The sequence below is a fragment of the Phacochoerus africanus genome, chromosome 3 (genome assembly GCF_016906955.1).
Source record: "Phacochoerus africanus isolate WHEZ1 chromosome 3, ROS_Pafr_v1, whole genome shotgun sequence".
Lineage (NCBI taxonomy): Eukaryota > Metazoa > Chordata > Mammalia > Artiodactyla > Suidae > Phacochoerus > Phacochoerus africanus.
In genome coordinates this window covers 27,505,137-27,519,247 of record NC_062546.1, presented here as the reverse complement: position 1 = coordinate 27,519,247, position 14,111 = coordinate 27,505,137, and the positions used below count along the sequence as shown (strand labels likewise).

The 14,111-nt window shown below is 48.1% G+C and overlaps 1 protein-coding gene across 1 annotated transcript in view; it reads left to right on the top strand.

Moving 5' to 3' along the window:
- Positions 1–243: 243 nt before the first annotated feature.
- The window catches only part of HCK (HCK proto-oncogene, Src family tyrosine kinase), a 42,563-nt gene continuing 28,695 nt past the window's right edge, over positions 244–14,111 (top strand). Inside the window, exon 1 of the mRNA XM_047771361.1 lies at positions 244–550. The gene's annotated coding sequence lies outside the window, so the exon portion shown is untranslated. The remainder of the gene's footprint in view (positions 551–14,111) is intronic.

The window sequence follows — 14,111 nt, the reverse complement described above, 5'->3', positions numbered from 1 at the left end:
TAGAGAAGGCATTAGGTTATCTGGGGGTTATGACCTTTGAGAGACCGGTTAAAATTCTTGGAGGCGGGGTTATCCTTCTGGAAGGAGGTTAGGATTCTCGGGGACAGGGTTAGAAGTTTTGGATGGGCGGGGTTTAAAAATAATTTCCTACTTGGTGGGATTAGGATTTTGGGGAGGTGGGGACGGAGATTAGAATAACCCGGGTCGCGTTAGAATCTTCGGGGGCGGGTTTAGGATACTCGGGGGCGGGGTTAGCACCACTCCGGGCGCGGCTAAAGCGCCCAGATGGTCTGTGGGCGCCAAGGCGTCCCAGGTCCTAGCCCCGGCGCAACTCTGGGCGACTGGGAGGGACGCAGACAGCTCAGCGCAAGAGGGGCCCCCAAAAAACAACGCACCGAAACACCTCGGAGCGCAGCCCCAGCCTCTTCTCCAAAGTCACTCTATCTTCCCTTCGGCACCGGCGCCCGGGCACCCCGGTAGCTGCCGAGCTGGGGGGTCGCTCCAGTTGCGAGGACCCCGGCTGCCCACCGGAGGAGGAACGGGCGCCCAGGTGAGTTTCTCGGACCCAGGATCGGGCGACATCAGCTCGTCACCTTGGCCTGACGGTCTTCGGGCTGCGGAGGGAGCCCAGGGTGGAGAGCGGGGAAGGTTGGGCTGCAACTGGAAGGGAACGTCGGGGAAGCGGACGACAGGTGGCGGGATGGGGGGACCGAACCCCCCGGGAGGATGCCCAGATAAATAGCAGAACTGCCCGGCTGAGAACCTGGGAAAGCTCGAGAGTGACTTTAAGCCTGAGCCGCCACTTCTCTGGGCGGTCCAGCTTCCCTTTCTGCAAAAGGAAAAAAAAAAAAAAAAAAAAAGTCTTCACAGAGCCCGGGGAGGGGAAGGCCCTTACGGTTCCTGGTTGGGGTGGATGATGGTCACAGTCACGGCGGGTTGGCAGCCATAGTGGGGAAGGGGACAGCTGGCCGTAGGCGTGACGTGTGAGCCACACCCAGGCAAGGCTGCAGCTGGGTCTGCTCGCTGAGCTTGCTCCTCCTCCCACGCTGGGCCCTGATCCCCAGCAGTCTCGGTCAAACCCCAAAATCCCCTGGACAGACCACAGGATGCCTGGCCCCTCCTTTTCCTCCTTGTGAGACCTTGGACAAGTCACCCTCCCTCTCTAAATTCCCTTTCCTCATCTGTCAAGGAGCGCTATCAATTCTTTCTTCCAAGGCTGCAGTAAGCTAGAGTGTGTTAGAGATCACTATTGTGGTAGTTTAGTGAGGTAGTTAAGGAAAAGGTTTCTGGGAGCAATCTGCCTGTTGAACCTTGGGCAGGGGATCTGGTCTTTCTGTGCCTCCGTTTCCACAACTGTAAGATGGGGATAATTAAAATAATGGTTGTGTCATAGGGTTGTTTTGAAGGTTAGACTGAATTATTGAAGGAAAGCTCTTAAAGCACTGCCTGACAGGTCGACAGCTTAATTGGTGTTCACTACTATCACAGCTTTTAAGGACTAACCCAGTGGTTCTCGAACTTTATCTGCGCATCAGTAGCACCTGGAAGGCTTCTTACAACCCAGGTTTCTGGGCCTTGACCCCAGAGTTTGTGATTGAGTAGGTCTGGCACTGGAGCCCAAGAATTTGCATTCCCAGGTGATACTGATGCTGCTGGTCCAGGAACCACACTTTGAGAACCACTTTGGCCGGCACAGACAAGGGCCTCAATAGATATCAGTTCTCAAGAGTTCCCTGGTGAGTCAGTGGGTTGAGGATCTGGTGTTGTCACTGCTGTGGCTCAGGTTTGATCCCTGGCCTGGGAACTTCCACATGCTGAGGGCAAGGTCAAAAAAAAAAAAAAGTCATTTAACATACAGCCCTCTGTCTCAAAAAACTATAACTGTGCCTTGACTTCTGACTGGGTCCCAGAGTTTTCTGAGATGCTCTTCCTGGGTTTAAATCCTCAAATTTGGCTCAAATAAAATTTTCCATTAGGAGTTCTCATCGTGGTGCAGTGGTTAACGAATCTGACTAGGAACCATGAGGTTGCGGGTTCGATCCCTGCCCTTGTTCAGTGGGTTAACGATCCGGTGTTGCCATGAGCTGTGTTGTAGGTTGCAGACGCAGCTCGGATCCCGCGTTGCTGTGGCTCTGGTGTAGGCCAGTGGCTACAGCTCCGATTCGACCCCTAGCCTGGGAACTCCATATGCCGCAAGAGCGGCCCAAGAAAATGGCAAAAAGACAAAAAAAAAATTTCCATTAAAAAATAGATATCAGTTATCTCCACTGCTTTCCCTTCACTATCTTTTTTACGGGGGGATGGGGAGGGGTTGAATACAGAAAAGTAAAGAGAATAACATGTAAATATCCCCCAGGAACCCAACACCCAGAACTAACAAATGTTGCTTTGTTGTGTTGGCTTTGTTTTGTCATGTTTGGATCTGACTTCTAAAAAAATAAAATTACTAAAAGTAACAGATAAAAATTGAAGCCTCCTCACCTTGTATCCCTCTCAGTTCTGTTTCTCTCCCTCCCCAGAGGCAACCACTGTCATGAGTTAGAGCCCTTCCAGTCTGTGCCTTTTAAAATTTATTACATATATATGGGTGCATAAACAATACATAGAATTGTTTTCCAGGAGTCTTAAAGATCGACATAACTGCTATTTAACTGTGAGATTCTTCTGCAATTTCGTTTTTCCCTGCCTCTGATCATTAAGTCGTCAGGGTCTAGCCAGGATGAGAAACAGAGGTCTAGTTCACTCCTTCTAATTTGAGGATCCCTGCAGGGGATCATCCCACCTTATTTCTCATTCCCCTGGTGATGGACATTCAGATTGTTCCAGGGGTTCTTGACAACAAACCACACTGCTGGGAGCAGCCTAGTTGTGTGGTCTTGAGCGCATGTACAGGTGTTTCTAGGGGAAAACACCAGAGGCTGGGTGGCTCTCCTGAAGGGCAGCTGTGGCCCTCTCCTTTTTTTTTTTTTTTTTTTGTCTTTTTAGGGCTGCATCCGTGGCATATGGAGGTTCCCAGGCTAGGGGTTGAATCAGAGCTGCAGGTGCTAGCCTACACCACAGCCACAGCAATGTCAGATCCAAGGCACATCTGTGACCTACACTACAGCTCACGGCAACGCTGGATCCTTAACCCACTGAGCAAGGCCAGGGATCAAACCTGCACCCTCATGGATACTAGTCAGATTCATTTCCACTGAGCCACAATGGGAACTCTGGCCCTCTCTTAAGGCGTGGAGGGGTCACCAAAGGAGTCTGGGGCAGAGAAGAGAAAACAAAGAATCTGGCTCTGCTGACCTCCCAGTCTCTGGATTCAGGGCTGCCGTCACCTGTTCTCCACTGCAGGAAGGCAAAGAGCCTTGTTCACTGTGCCTGACCCTTAGTGGATACTCAAACAATGGAAACAGGACTCTCAAAGAATTTTTTGGATGGCAAACATTTTAGATTTTTTTATAGACTTCTGTGCACGTTATTATTATTATTTATTTATTTATTTATTTTGCCTGCACGAGCAGCATGTGGAAGTTCTGGGGCCAGGGATCGAATCTAAGCCACAGCTGCAACCTACACCAGAGCTGCGGCAACACCCGATCCTTAACCGATTGCTATGGGCAGGGGGAATCGAACCAGCACTGATGCAGAGACAACACTGGATCTTTAACCAGATGTGCCACAGTAGGAACTCCTCTGTGCATGTTTTATTTAACATAATTAGTAAAATGCTGCATATATAATTTTTATCCCACTTGTTTGCCTAGTATTACATTGTAAGCACTTCTCCATGTCATTAAAATATCTTTGAATTGTTAATGGCCGAATACTATTCCAGTTCGGATGCGCCAAAATTTGTTTAACCATCCTAGCAAAGCACTTACATGTAGTGTGCAATTTTTAAAACTATTTTCGTGAAATTCACACAACATTATAAAATTAACCATTTTTAAGTGAGCAATCCAGTGGCATGTAGTACATTCCCAAAGGTCTGCAATCACACCCCTGTGTTGTTTCAAAATATTTTCATCATCCCAAAAGAAAACATGGTACCCATTAAGCAGCTCCTCCCACTTCTTCCTCCCCTCAGCCCTTGGCAGCCAACCTGCTTTATGTATCTATGGATTGATTTATTCTGGATATTTCATATAAATGGAATCACACAATATGTGACCTGTGACCAGCTTCTTTCACTCAACATGTTTGCAGGGTTCATCCATGTTGCAGCCTGTGTCAGTATTTAATTCCTTTCATGGCTGAATACTATTTCATTGTCTGTATATGCCACGATTTGTTTATCCACTCATCTGTAGATGGAAATTCAGGTTGTTTCCACCTTTTGACTATTGTGAATAGTGCTGCTATGAGCATGCATGTACATGTGTTTGAGTACCTGTTTTTGATTCCCCTGGGTACAGACTTAGACGTAGAATTTCTGGGTCATGTAGTACTTCAATGTTAAACATTTGAGGAGCCACCACATTATATTCCATTACTTTATATAGCCATCAGCAATGTACAAGTGTTCCGATTTCTCCAAATTGTGGCAAACACTTGCTATTTTCTGTTTTTAAAACAGTGGCTCAGTAGTGATGAATCCAACTAGTATCCATGGGGACACAGGTTCAATCCCTGGTCTCGCTCAGTGGCATAAGGATCCAGTAATGCCAAGAGCTGTGGTGTAGGTCACAGACATGGCTCAGATCTGGCATTGCTGTGGCTGTGGCATAGGCCAGCAGCTGCAGCTGCGATTCAACCCCAAGCCTGGGAACGTCCATATGCCACAGGTGTGGCCCTAAAATTAAAAAAAATATATTATTGGCGTTCCCACTGTGGTACAGTGGGTTGAGAATCTGATTGCAACAGCTCAGGTAGCTGCAGAGGCACAGTTTGATTCCTGGCCCCAGGGAGGTGGGTTTAAGGATCAGGCTTTGCAAGCTATCAAGTAGGTGCAGCTGCAGCTGGGATTCAATCTCTGGCCCAGCAACTTCCATATGCCAAGGGGGCAGCCATAAAAAAATTATTATTATGGCCATCCTAGTGAATGTGGGAAGCATGAATCTTAATTTCACTCCAGCCAGACTTCTCTCTGGGGGCCCTTACCCCAGAGAGCAAAGAGAAAGTTGTCTGCATTCAGAGGACTGGTCAGGGCTTGGACTTTTTTGGCGGCGGGGAAGGTGGGGGGGCACCCGCAGCATATGGAAGTTCTCAAGCTAGGGGTCGAATTGGAGTTACAGCTTTCGGCCTACACCACAGCCACAGCAACGCAGGATCCGAGCTGCGTTTGCAACCTACACCACAGCTCACGGCAACGCCAGATCCTTAACCTGCTGAGCAAGGCCAGGGATCGAACCCACATCCTCATGGATACTAGTTGGATTCGTTTCCACTGAGCCACAGTGAGAACTCCCAGGGCTTGGACTTTAAACTCTTTTAGACAGTAAGTTCCATGAGGGCACAGCCATGTCTGTCTCCTAAACTACCATTCCTTTAACACCTGGTACCTGACCCACAGTAGGGCTTCAAAAATACTGAATTTAGGAATGACCAACCATCCCTCCTGCCCCCTGTCTGAGATATTTCAGCAAGTAGGTGTTTTTCAGCTGGTCTTACCCAGTGATTCTTTTTAAGATAGTTGCTGACATTTAAAGTCAAGGAAGCTCACACACATCTGGATTTCTGTCTTCTCTTGAAAAACTGGAAGAGTTGGCAGTCCTGGGGCGAGAACCTTGGTCTCCTGTGCTCCTCTGCTAGTCAGTCACGGCAGTGATGCTGAACAGGGGCTGCCCTGTAGACTGCCCCTGAGCTGTCCAGTTTGCAGCACCCTTGCCTGGACCACCTTCTTCATATGGATGGCCCTGTGGGCTCCTATAGCCATTTCAGTTTTCAAGCCCAGCCCTCTAATCATGGCAAGGCCTCCCTGTTTGCTGAAAAGGTGTGTCAGGCCCAGAGAGGGTAAGGAACTTTCCTAAAGTTACACAGCAAGTCAGTGCTACCAATCTCTCTTACCTCTGACTTTCTAAACAAACCCCCCCAGCACTGATTCCCCAGCCCATTTCTCCAGTTTCATCCACCCCAGGCCTGGAAGTTTTAGTGTATTTTCAGAGGGATGGGTAATGATACAGAAGAAACCGTCACTTGAATGTAAAATTTGCCCTGTTCTTGGCCAGTGGCTGTGGCCCCACACCCTGCACCCTCTGGATGGCACTGCATTGGGGGTTACATTCTGAATCCTGCCCTACGACACCTGCTCGAGCTCCCACCATCACCATGAAATCCTCTGGTCCAAGGGGCTTCAGTGCAGCCAAGAGAATATGAGACTTTCCCTCAAGTCTTCCAGAGAAGCAAGGCCTGGTAGACAGAGCACAGCAGGCCTGAGTTTGAGCGCTGACATGGCCTCATACAAGCTGTGCTGAATTGGGCAAATGCCTTCACTCCCAGAGTCTCAATTTCCTCGTCTGAAAAATAAGAGTATGAAGAATCCTGCCTCACAGTTCATGTAGACAGTATGCTTTTTTTTTTTTCTTCTTCTTTCTACGGCCACACCCTTGACATAGGGACGTTCCCAGGCTAGGGGTCGAATCGGAGCTGCGGCTGCTGACGTTCGCCGCGGGCCACAGTGACGCCAAATCCGAGTGGCTTCTCTGGCCTACACCGCAGCTTGCATCAACACTGCATCCTTAACCCACTGAGCGAGGCCAGAGGCTCGCTCTGATGCAGAGGCTACCTGAAGGGAGGGAGGGGTGGCTGTGGAGGGCCTGAAAAAGTAATAAGCCAAAGGTGCCTTTGATTTAGCTACATTGTTTTCATCTTTGACAAGGACGATATACGATATACGGTTTTACTAGGTGATGAAAGGTAATTTTAAAAACACAACGCATACCCTCCAAGCCAGAAAAGAACAGGTTCTGTCAGCTATTTTAAAAAATCAGTGTAAAAAGGGTCAGCTCGTGTGTTTTTTCAGCTTTGAGCTTTCCATTTGCAGGGGACAGATTGGGGGGCCGCTGACCTTGGACCATGATGGGAGGCTGAAGTGAAAATTTGTCCCTGGGGTGAACTGGTCACCATGTCCTTTCAGAAGGGGGCCACCTCCACTCACCTCCAATCAAGGAAAGACTTTGTTCCTCTCTAAGCAGAGGAAGCAAAACAGATAGCTCTTCTCAGTGTAAACACACACTTAAAACTATTGTTGAGCAGCTGAAGGGGACTTCTTCATTCAATTAGTCAATAACTTTTTAAATTGTTTCTCTTTATGGCCTCACCTGCAGCATATAGAAGTTCCCAGGCCAGAGATCAAAACGGAGCTGCAGCTGCCAGCTTACACCCCAGCCATGGCAGCACCAGATCCAAGCTGTGTCTGTGACCTCCTATACCTCAGCTTTCAGCAATCCCGGATCTTTAACCCACTGAGGATCCAACCTGCATCCTCAGAGAGACAGTGCAGGTCCTTAACCCACTGAGCCACAATGGGAACTCTCGATTAGTCCATGATTCATTGGCGTTCCTGTTGTGGCTCAGCGGTAACAAACCCAACTAGTACACATGAGGACTTGGGTTCGATCCTTGGCCTCAGTGCATTAAGGATCTGCCATTGCTGTGAGCTGTGGTGTGGTTTGCAGATATGGCTCAGATCGGGCATTGCTGTAGCTGTGATGTAGGCCAGCAGCTGCATCTCCAATTTGACCCCTGCCTAGCCTGGGAACTTCCATATGCTGCAGGCGTGGCCCTAAAAAGACACAAAATAATAATACTTTATTGAGCACTGACTGTGTCCTAGTTTTACACATTAGGATATGGCCTTGTACAAAACAATCATTTATTCTCATATATCTTACATTCCATGGGAAGAGAGATGATAAATCCACACATAATAACAGATGTGTTGGTTCAGGTCCTTTGAGAAGCAGACTCTCAGGGAGATGAAGTGTCCAAGAAACTGACTGGAAGGAATGCCTGTGGGAGAAGCTAGGGGAGGCTAGGAGAGCCAGTAGATGGCAAGGCATGTCTAACGCCAAATGAAGGAACCAGGGAGAAGGGAAGGGAAGGTAGAAGCGTCCTAGGCTGCAAGGCAGTTCCAAGGAAGGCTGGCAAGGAGCCCTTGGCCAAAGTCTCCCATCAGTGGCCCCCTGGCGCAGGCCTGCCTCAGCATCCCTGCCACACTCAATCACTGGCTGGGAGCAGCCCATGTCTTCAAAGCACAGCGGCTAGGGCCATTGGTCATTTCTGCTCTCTGTAGCTGGACATCTGAGAGGCCCATTCTCATGGCTGCCATATCAGGTGGTGGTTAAAGCCATGAAGAATATAGGTGGAAGGGACCAGAAAGTGATGGGAGTTGGGGGTGGTGTTCCTATCTTAGCCAGGGTGATGAGGGAAGACCCCCCCCCCACTGAGAAAATGAGATCTGCAAAGAGACTGGGTGAAGTGAAAGAGATTTTCTGGGTGATGAATGTTCATGCGCAACGGCCCTGAGGTGGAAACACAGTGAGTAGAGGAATCATGAGAGGCTGGTGTGGCTGAAATGAAAAAAAAAAAAAAATCAAGGGAGGGCTTGGACAGAACGGTGAGGGTGAGGGGACCCCGGATCATGGAGCCTCGCCAGCCGTAAAGGGGACTTGGGCTTTTGTTCCAAGTAAGACGGCGGCTCCAGGAGGTTCTGAGCAGAGGAGACACAAGACCCGACTTAAATTTTAACCTCACTTACCTGTGAGAGGTAGAATGGGGGATTCACACCCAGCTCTTTCTAGCTTCAAATCCCATCCTATATTTTCCAAACCTCCCTGACAACCTGCCCACCTTAGAAATAAAATTACTCTAAGGAGGCTCACAAATGCCCTTGAGCTCTGGAGTTGACCAGGTGACCCAGAGGTAACAATGGACCTACTGAGAATTTACTACATGTTTAGAACAAGTTGGAACACATGCATCTCTGAGCCAACCCTCTGGCTGATCAGGCTAATGACCAAAAGCCCAAGTTCCTCTTCCATGTGTTGCGCTGTCACTCGCTGTTGTGTAAACCGGGGCATGACACTCGCCCTCTCTGGGGCTGCTGCTCCCATCTGTACAGCCAAAGTCTCTCCAATCCCTTTCTGTTTGCAAAGTCAAAGTCTGGAGTGTTTGATCAGAAAGAAGCTGAGGGTCGGAAAAGGGGAGAGGTGAGGAGTCAGGCGTGACCTCCAAATGTCCATTACAAATAAGAGTCACCTGCAGGTTTGGGTGGTTCAACCTGAAGACAGTCAGGGGACCCAAGGAGAGGGTGCTGTTAGGTTCTAAACTCCCGAAAACTCCTCAGGGAACTGGTCCCTGCTGGTGTAAGACGTTCTTCCCCCGCCTCCCCCCCACCCCCCCATGGCTAAGCTGTTCCGAGAAGGGAAACTTCCTCTAACTGGACAGTCTTGAGCCCTGGGCCCCCAGCAGCAGGCGGTCTGCCTTCCTAAGTTTCCTGTTTGGGTTACTCATCCCCCTCCCCCCTTGCCCCCTGCAGCCCCTGGTGCTGAGTCAGTGGAGGATGAGAGTCAGGAGATCTAGGTTCTTGTTCTACCTGCCACTGAGCACCTAGGGACCCTCTCTGCCCTGGGCTTCCATTTCCCCATCTGATAGATGGGTCAATAATTCTGTCTTTCTGAAGTCAGCCTAGTAATGTTCAGGCCTATAAAGGGACACAATGTATTCGCTCCACAAATGTATATGGAGGGCCTAATACACGTCAGACACTTTCTGGACATGGCTTCAGTGCCATCAGCTTCACAGGGTCCATACTCCGTACACCCGCACCTACTCCAATGGGACTAGTACTCTCTTTAGCTTCTTCTATCAAAACCTCCTATCAAGGGAGTCTTTGCCATAAGCCATTTACACTCGAGTATGAATTACAATCCCTTGTAAGAACTTCCTTTACGCCAAACAGGATTCTTTGAGGTTTAAGGGGGGCAGAAATCCAACTTGAACTGGCTCAAGCAGAAGGAGGTTACTGGAAAGTCTATGAGCACATCAGCTTCAGGCAGGGCTGGACCCAAGGGCTTGAGAATCCGTATTTCTTTATTTCTAGGCTCTGCTTTGCAACTGCAGCCTCTTTTCCAGCCAAATAGATGACTCTCATTGGCCAGGGTGGAGTCACACGCCCATCTCTGCTTATATTACTGCAACTCTGATTGGCCAGACTTAGTCACAGACTCACCCCTTCGGCCAGAGGTTGAAGTCAGCTCTATGGAAATCTGTGAATTGAGAATGGGGGAAGGGTGGTTCCCAAAGGAAAAGTTTGGGGAGCTGTTGTCAGAAGAAGAGGGAGCAGATGCCATATAGGAGAAAGATCTACAGCTGTCCTCTTCAGAGAACTTGTCACCCGACATCTCACTTCATATTTGGGAAAACTGAGGCCTGGAGAGAGGTTGGGACTCGCATGAGGTCACACAGTGAGCTTGTGGCAGAGGTGGATCCAAACTCTAGGGTTCTTTTCCTTCAGCCCCACGGGCCCCTGCTTGAGCCTAGAGCTCCTAGAAAACCATCTTCCACCCACTCCACAGGATGGGCAGGCAGGGCCCTGGCCTTCCCCCTTGGGCTTGACTCTGAGAGTTCAGAAGTTTCTGAGTCCTCCGCAGCCAGCATGGTGATCGTGGGAATCAGCCAAGCCAAGCAAGCTGGACTTTCTCATTTCCCTTCTATGCAGAGCCTGCAGAAACTGAGGGGACAAAGAGCTGGTTTCAGGTCCCTGGAGTTCATCAGTGACCTGAGGAAGTGTCTTTGCCAGGGATCAGCAGTTCTAAGTTAGTTTGGGGCCAGACGGGCCACTTCTGCTCTCAGAGCCCAGTTTTTAAATCACAGACAAGAAATATATGTTTTCAGAAGCTTTAAAAAGCCTTTCAGATCCCTGTTACATCTCAGGCCGAGCCTAAGAAGCACGTGCCTCTTATTTTACAGGGAAGAAAAATGAGGCTCAGAGAGGGGCAGTGACTTACTCCAGGTCACACAGCCAGTCAGTGGCAGAACTGGGATCCAAATCCCAGTATTCAGACCCCAACTTTGGTCTTCATCCCACTACCCTAGTGGGGCTCAAATTTTAGTGTGATAAGAATCTCCTAAAGAATTGTTAGAAATGCAGATTCCAGGCCTTCATCCCTAGAGACTCTAGTTCATTCAGTACAGAGTGTGGCCCAGGAATGTGCAAGACTCAGTGAGGATTCTTTGGGCACGAGTGGGAGAAATCTGACTCAAACTAGGTTAGGCAAAATTGAAAATTTATGTGCTTACGAATTAGAAAAATTCTGAGGTGGAAAAGTTTCAGGCATGGCTGGACCCAGGTGTTCAAACATGCCTTTTCTAATTTTTCTAGCAAATCACACTGGAGACAGTGTGATTCCTCTGTGGAGGCTTCACTCTAAGGCAGCTCCTTCCTGCATGATGTCAGGGTGGCTCCCAAGAGCTCCAGTTTTCTACATCCACATCTTACATCTATATCTATATCCACATCCACATCCATATCTATGCCCACATCTACATCTATACCTACATCCATATCCACATCCATATATACATCCGCATCTAAATCTATATCTGTACCTACATCCACATCCACATCCATATCTATGCCCACATCTCCATCCACAGCCACATCTACATCTATACCTACATCCACATCCATATCTACATCTGCATCTTTATCTACATCTGTACCTACATCCACATCCATATCTATGCCCGCATCTCCATCCACAGCCACATCTACATCTATACCTACATCCACATCTTCATCCATATCTACATCTGCATCTTTATCTACATCTGTACCTACATCCACATCCATATCTACATCTGCATCTTTATCTACATCTGTACCTACATCCACATCCATATCTATGCCCGCATCTCCATCCGCAGCCACATCTACATCTGTACCTACATCCACATCTTCATCCATATCTACATCCGCATCTAAATCTACATCTGTACCTACATCCACATCCACATCCATATCTATGCCCGCATCTCCATCCGCAGCCACATCTACATCTATACCTACATCCACATCTATATCTACATCTATATCCACATCCACATCTCTATCCACATCTATACTTACATCTATATCCATGTTCCACATCTATGGCTACATTTACATTTACAACAGAGATTATAGAAGAAAGAATGCCTTTTCTAATTTTTCTAGCAAAACCCCAGGGCAGACCCTGCCTCAGCTAAGATCACATACCTACAACTGAACCAACCACTGTTAGTTGTCAGAAGGACATGGAATTCTCTAACGGGCTGGGCCTGTATCAAGTTGTCAATCCCTGAAGGCAAGGGTGGGGTTAGGCCCCTGAAACCCCACTGGGTGGGAGAAGGCTCATTTCCCAAGGAATATCCAGGCACTGTTATCAGAAAAGGAGTGGATGCGGAAGAAGCAAGAGCAAAAAATGTTCACTGTGCCTGTTTTCAGCTAGAATGATCACGCAGATCACCTGGGCCTTGTGAAAACATCATTCTGATTTGGGAGGTGGGGCCTGAGACTCAGCCTTTTTTTTTTTTTTTTTTTTTTTTTGCTTTTTAGGGCTACACTCATGGCACATGAAAGTTTCCAGGCTAGGGGTCAAATCGCAGCTACAGCTGCTGGCCTACACCACAGCCACAGCAATGTGGGATCCCAGCCGAGTCTGTGACCTACACCAGCTCACGGCAATGCCGGATCCCCAACCCGCTGAAGGAGGCTGGGGATCAAATCCTCATGGATCCTCATGGGTCTAGTCAGATTTGTTTCTGTTGTGTCACAACAGGAACTCTGATTCTGTATTTCCAACAGCTCCTATATGATGATGCTGTTTGTCCTCATGCTGGCCACACTCTGAGTAGCCAGGCACTGAGTTACATTTCTTTCTTTTTTTTTTTTTTGTCTTTTTGCCTTTTCCAGGGCCACTTCTGTGGCACATGGAGGTTCCCAGGCTAGAGGTCTAATCAGAGCTGTAGCCACCAGCCTATGCCACAGCCACAGCAATGCAGGACCCAAGCCTCGTCTGTAACCTATACCACAGCTCACGGCAACGCTGGATCCTTAACCAGATTCTGATTCTGCTGTCAAATCACATTGTCAAATCACAATGGACAGTTGGAGAAACTGTCCATTGTATTCTTCAGTGACCTTTAGAGGAGGATCCAGATAATAAATTCTCTTTTGAATTTAATGCTCAAGATGGTTTGTTTCTGTAAATTACCATACTTCCTGGGATTTTATGGCAACAATGTACAACTTCCCATTTTTATCTTGGCTACCAGGAAGGTCAGAGATTAAATCTAATACGCAATGGCCATAGCAGTCACACCTTAGGCTTCTGGTTCAATAATTCTTCCTTTCTCTAAATGGTGTAACATAACCCTTTTTGAGTCTTTTTTTTTTTTTATGGCCACACCCTTGGTATATGGAAGTTTTTTGACTAGGGATTGAATCTGAGCTACAGCTGCAACCTACACCACAGCTCTCAGCAATGCAGGATCCTTTAACCCACTTTGCCTGGCCAGGGATGGAACTTGCTTTCTGGTGCTGCAGTGACACTGCCAATCCTGTTGCGCCACAGTGGGAACTCCTGGAACATTCTTGAGTTTCCCCAAATCTTTACTGAAATCCTTCTCATTCTTCAAAATGAGAAGGATTCTCCAATCATTAGCTTGCTGCTCAATTACCATAAACAGGTTTTTTTTTTCCCTCTGAACAAATTAACACACACGTAAGTGACAGAACCAGAATATGTATTCATTTTACAAAATGGCTTGATATTAATATGTGTTTTGTAGTTCACTTTTCTCACTCAGTATTTAGCAGTCTTTGCATGGCTCTGACTATCTTTGCCAATCCCTGACAGCTTCCTGGGAACGTAACTCTGTATGTCCAGTCTTCCCATCCCAACTGAAGCAGGACCCTTGATGCTTTTACCTTGGACTGACCATATAGAGCAAGGGCTCCGGGCATGCATCAACTCACGAACCATGCGTTATGCTCTTACTGTGTGCCAGGGAGGCACTGAGTGAAGCAGTGAGGGACACAAACTCAGCTGTGCTGCTGTGATGGGATGTTCTGTATCTGCACTGCTGAGTCCAGTAGCTTTGAGCCACAGACGGCTATTGAGCACCTGAAACATGGC